A 6,898-nucleotide genomic window follows, 5' to 3' on the forward strand; every position below is an offset into this window, starting at 1 on the left:
TGAACAATTTGGCCCATCCATGTTAGTTCATTCATAATGTATTTTGAGAGAATGAAACGAGATTGGACTATGGCTCCAATCTTCGATTTCGATAGCCAACTTTTTTGGTTACAACTTCACATAATAAACAAATAATTTATATGATTTTTCAATGTTGTAACTAAGAGACATTGATTGTACATGCTTTATGTTGGCACCACTCTTTCAATTAATTTGCATTACCATTATTACAACTTGGGCTCATGTGTGTGTTTTTTTAAACTAAGGGTTAATGTCATGGTTTACTTGTTCAAAATCTATATAGCTATTCGAGGTTAACGACATCATAAACTTTAATAATTAGACTTGCTACGAGAATCCATGAGATACAAAAAACTTGGCTAAACGAGCAAAGGAGCACATTTCACATTTTTTGGAATATCACAAATTAGAATAATACTAGATGTATTATGAAAACATGTTATTGATTGCAGGAGGACTATAATGAGGATTCTAAAGGAGCACATTTCATATTTTATAGAAAAACACAAATTAGAATAATACTAGATGTATTCCAACAAAATCCTATTGATTCCAAGAGGAATATAATGAGGAGGGTGATAGACCAATAGGCAAGTTAATCGTGTAGACAAGGGCCATATAAACTGAATAATGACTACATTGTGTGGAGTGCAGAGGAAGCTTCCTCCACACAATGAAAGCACCTTTCTCCACACCTTCGCATAAATAAGGCTAAAATACCATTGTCAGTGTTACACCTATGTACAAAGTGGATCGAATTTATACAAGGTGACACCCAAAGTGGTATTGAGTCATATTTGCTTACCTTAAAATCACAATGGATCCGCAGGGCATCAAGGAACTGTAGAGTGCAGAAGAATTTTTCATTATGCGTCCTCCACACTCCCCCTATATGCATGATGCTACGATGGTGGGAAAGGGTTTCAAACGTTGGCAGGTTTACTGATGTCTCAAGAAAAAATAATATAAAAAACCATTTCTGCAATCCAATTGCAATATGATGCCTAATTCACACTCAAGGTGCATGCATTGAAACTACAAGTGGTTACTATTCTAATCTATCAACACAATACTTCATCACCATCTATCTATAAAACAAATACAATTATCTAGAGAAAAAAAAAACATACATGCACCAAGAGATTATGTTAATCTCCAACTGGTGAAGAGTCATATGAAGTACAATAGATCAAACAAGGAAAAGAAGCTACCTGATTAGTCCCATGACCTTCTATAGCCTAAGAAAATCACAATAAGTTGTTATTTCTCATATACTATATTTGAAAATACACTTTAGTTATTAGCTAGGAGCCAACATGTTTGACATTGTATATGTTTCCGCACCTTTATATAAGTTAGGCATAAATTGATACATTCAAATCATAGTTTGTGCAATAACCCCCTCGAATTGTGGGAGGAATATGATTATTAGCATGCATATAATAGCTACATATGCATATATCACATGCATTGCACTAATATATATACTAGTTGGCTATAACAAATGTCTAAGTATAGGATAAATTAATTAATTATTAAAAGTACTAAGTAAACACCTAACTATCAAGAAGTCAACAAATATATTAAGTATAAAATTCAATAATGAAATTTAAGGGATATACTAAAGCTAAAATTACAATTAATAAACTCGTCAATTAGTAAACATGTTTAATAATCCATTGATTAATAAACCTAAATAATAAAATCATTTCAATCAAAATTTTGTTTAATTAAACACATTTAAAAGCATTAACTAATAAAATAATTTCAAAATGAAATTGGGGGATCAAATAAAATCATTCATATATATTTAATGGTTATAAATAATTTAAACATCCCAAAGGGCGATCATTTAATGGTTATATATAATTTAAAAACACCAAAGGGTGATCAATTAATGCTTATAAGTATATTAAAATTGAAGGGTGGATGACTACTAGAGTCATAAAGACCATACATCATGATGTCAAGTGACCAACTAAATGAATGGATTTGATGAGGCAGTGAGGAGATTACTTGCAGAGGAGATAACCTCTCTTATAAAAGGGAGGTAACAGGGTGAAGAAGGGGGGGATTTTCATTGTTATTTTTCTATTGGATGAAAGAAGACAAAAGGAAATAGAGGTTACGAAGAAGGAGGAATGGTACAAATTGAGGGATGAGCCTCGGGCTCAATTTTCAACTTAAAATTTGTAAACTTGAGCACTGTTATTGGAGTTTTGGGCATGGGGGAAAGAAGGTACGAGAGAGGTTTATCCAAAATAAGCATGGAGGAATCAGTCAGTTTGGTAATGAAAGAAAAGGATTGGGAGCAATATCATCCATGGATCGACATCAGATGGGAGAACTAGGTATGCACTTGTGTTTAATTTTCAATTCAATATGAGTTTGATCACAAAGAAGCAAAAAATTAAGGTCAATTGTTGCATTTGAAAGAACAAAATAAGAATATCACAAGTAGAAGGACAACCTATCTTCTTTTGATCAATCGACAAACCAACCAGGCAAAACCCTAATTAGTTTCTTCAAAGAGACCTAATTCTAAAAAAATATTAACAAAGCACCCAAACAAGTTTAAAAGAGACATAAGACAGTCCACACAAAGATAATACACTTCCATAAAATCAAACTCAGGTCTGGGTTGAAGCAAAAGCCAAATTTTCAAAAAGTCCTAAGGCCTACGTAGGTTAGCAATACAAACCAAAGCGCATGCACCCGGTTTATAAGGAAAAACTGATGCCAAATTGTGCTCTGTTAGCGCACGAAAACAACGCAAATATCATAAACCCAAGAAAAAATAAAATTTCAAGAAATCAACCACACAGATTTGAAAGGTCATTAGTTCATAAAGACTCGGGTCAAGATAAATCAGAAGGATCGGAGAGAAAAACTAAGGAAAAGGAAGAGAATAGCGACATTCCCTAATATGGTTGCCAATTTCTTACACTAGATAAATCCCTCTTGCGGACAAGAATGATCTCCCTAGATCCTTGGCAGAAACTAGAAACAAACAAGACAATTGAACTAACTCTTTCCCTAAGTTGGACTTGTTTGAATTATAAATATTAAAGCTAATGGATGAGCCTCTTACCTATTTCACGAAATTCTCGATGAAGATCCCTTGTTGTGACTTGATGCAACTCCTCAATTCTTGACAAGACCTACAACCATAAACCATAAAAGGATCAAAATCATATGCGATATAATAATCCAAACAAAACTTAACCTAATGATCAAGGAGATTAGGAATTGAATTTTCCTTAATCAACATTGTAAACAATTATAAACAATTCATCATTCTAATAAGACAAATCAATGGGAGAAAGTGTTCATTTGTATTAATCAAAGATAAAGAGGAGCCTTACAACCTTCGCCTTCATGTTGTGAGGTTCCTCAAAAATGCATTCAATCTCCTCCTTAGATGACAAGCTTTCCAATCTAAAACTAATAGCATAAGTTTATATTCTCTGATTTCTAACCTCCTCTAGCCCTCTACCCTCTAGTAATTTTATAAGCCAAGAGGAAGAAGTTTCAGAGCCAAAAGAGGAGGGTGAGATCCCCTAATTGAGGGATTAGTTTTCCATGAGGAAAGGGATAAATATGCATCATCTGAGGGTTATAGTTCGAATAGTCATCATCTAGAAGCTTTCAGTTGGGAAATATTCGACCAACTATTTTTCTAGAATGTACTTTTTATGTTTACTTTCTTGAATTCACCTGCACGGTTTATAGTGGTAGAAAGAGTGTATATATATGCTATTCTCATAGTTAATTCCAGTGAATGCATGGGAAAAGCTAGGAAAATCAGCATAGGCAAAACTTGACAAGGTGTGACAACTATTATTCCCAAATTTATCATCTTCTTCAAGATATTTTTAGTTGTTTGACTTCTAAGCAAGTTCAATCAAACATGTTCATGATGGTAAAAAGACCCATAAACTGATCAAGTGTCATGGAGATAAATTGACATGTCACAGATACCCAAGCCACTTTGATGAGATGAAACTTTTTGTGGCTCTACTTACTACCCTCCCATAAAAATTTCCTCATAATTTTAACTAGTTCACAAATAATCCTAGTTGGTAGTAGGAGAACTATGAATTGGTAAAAAGGAAATATTGATAATACCACTTTAATAAGAACTTGATTCATAACTAAGTTCAACCAAATCAATCCCCACTGTTGCAGCTTGGACTTGAATTTCACAACAATTCCTAATCATGATTGCAAAGAGTGGGATTTTAAATGGATCATAAACCCTAAACATATAAAATATTTCTAAGAGGTTGTAGGATGAAACCAATGAATAAGAACCAAATGTTTATGAAGAAGGGGGATAATATTCAAAGAATAGATCTATGATTTTATATGATTAATAAGAATTCTAGAAGTGAATAGATATTGATTTGGAACTTGCTTGAAGCACTTTGTAATAATTAATTAGGCTTCACCCAACAAGAAGGTATCATATGCAAATTCAGAGTGATTTATACTCTTGATTCCTAAGACATATCTTATACATGGAAGCTTGACATTCCTTTGTTCATATTCAAGACACCTGCTTAATGAATATGCCATCAAGATTTAGAGGAAGGGTGACAAGGGGCACCCTCGATGGAGCCCTACTGACGCTTTAAAAAAGCTTGAGAAGTGGCCATTCACCAAGGGGGAGATCAAAGGACAAGAGACACAAACCTACATCCATTTTATAAATTTCCCATTAAAGCCAAATTGAGATAGAAATTTTAATAAAATGTCCCAAGTGCAACGGTCAAATGGATTTTCCATATCAAGTTTGATGAACATAATTTATCCTTCCTACACTGCTCAAATGTATTGCTTCTTGGACTAAGATGATATTATCTATTATGTGCCTTTGGCCCATGAATCCCCCCTGATTCTTAAAGATGATATTGGGAAGGAAAGGTTTTATGTGCTATGATAAAATTTTAGAAATAATCTTATATGAAAAATTGCATAAATAGATCAGTCTATATCTTAGGAATGAGACCATATTGACTTCTTTTGGAATGGAGACAATAAAGGATGAATTAATCCCTCCTCTCATACAATCATGCTTGAAGATGTAATCCACTAGAAGAATAAGATCAAAATTAATGGCATCACAATATGCCTAATACAAGTGGGATAAAAACCCATATGGAACTGCAGCTTTGTTCAGGATATGAGAAAATGCCATTTTTCAGATTTCCTCTGTTGTAATGCTTCACAACAGGTCTAAATTGTCATCTTCAGGCACCAATTTCAGATTTTATCTAGCATGTACTAAATGATCTTTGAATTGGGTATAGGTCGGGAAAATTATAGAAAATTGAAGTAATCGACAACTGCCCTTTGAATCCCCTTAAAATGCTTGATCTACACTCCATCCATGCTAACAAATTTAATATTATTCCTCCAAACCAATTCCTTAGCTGGGTTATGGAAGAACTTAGTGTTGTGATCGCTAGTTAGTAGCCATAAGCTACAAGACTTAAGGCACCATTCTTCCTTTTCTAATCTTAGCACATGATGGAAGGCCTCGAATTTTGCGTGCTTGTATTGCAGAAGCTCCTTTTTGATGGATCCTTTCTCTATTTTCCTTTTAGATTCTGCCAGATTTGATTTATGCATGTTTATTTTGGCCTCCTTTCTTCATTATTTTTTTTATTGTGTGTTTAATGACTAACTTTAGATCTTTTTTCCCCAAAAGGTAATTAGAGAACCAATTTCCCACCTACTCCATGTTTCCATTACCAAATCTAAACCCTAAACATATAAAATATTTCTAAGAGGTTGTAGGATGGAACCAATGAATGAGAACAAAATGTTTATGAAGAAGGGGGATAATATTCCAAGAATAGATCTATGATTTTATATGATTAATAATAATTCTAGAAGCGAATAGATATTGATTTGGAACATGCTTGAAGCACTTTGTAATAATTAATTAGGCTTCACCCAACAAGAAGGTATCATATGCAAATTCAGAGCGATTTATACTCTTGATTCCTAAGACATATCTTATACATGGAAGCTTCACATTCCTTTGTTCATATTCAAGGCACCTGCTTAATGAATATGCCATCAAGATTTAGAGGAAGGGTGACAAGGGGCACCCTCGATGGAGCCCTACATACGCTTTAAAAAAGCTTGAGAAGTTGCCATTCACCATGGGGGAATTCAAAGGACAGGAGACACAAACCTACATTCATTTTATAAATTTCCCATTAAAGCCAAATTGAGATAGAAATTTTAATAAAAGGTCCCAAGTGCAACGGTCAAATGAATTTTCCATATCAAGTTTGATGAACATAATTTATCCTTCCTACACTGCTCAAATGTATTGCTTCTTGGACTAAGATGATATTATCTATTATGTGCCTTTGGCCCATGAATCCCCCCTGATTCTTAAAGATGATATTGGGAAGGAAAGGTTTTATGCGCTATGATAAAATTTTAGAAATAATATTATATGAAACATTGCATAAATAGATCAGTCTATATCTTAGGAATGAGACCATATTGACTTCTTTTGGAATGGAGACAATAAAGGACGAATTAATCCCTCCTCTCATACAATCATGCTTGAAGATGTAATCCACTAGAAGAATAAGATCAAAATTAATGGCATTACAATATGCCTAAGAAAAGTGGGATAAAAACCCATATGGAACTGCAGATTTGTTCAGGATTTGAGAAAATGCCATTTTTCAGATTTCCTCTGTTGTAATGCTTCACAACAGGTCTAAATTGTCATCTTCAGGCACCAATTTCAAATTTTATCTAGCATGTACTAAATGATCTCTGAATTGGGTATAGGTCGGGAAAAGTATATAAAATTGAAGTAATCGACAACTTCCCTTTGGATCCCCTT

Source organism: Pinus tabuliformis, chromosome J (assembly GCF_031772625.1).
Source record: "Pinus tabuliformis cultivar Carrire ecotype Pingquan chromosome J, CPIR1, whole genome shotgun sequence".
NCBI lineage: Eukaryota > Viridiplantae > Streptophyta > Pinopsida > Pinales > Pinaceae > Pinus > Pinus tabuliformis.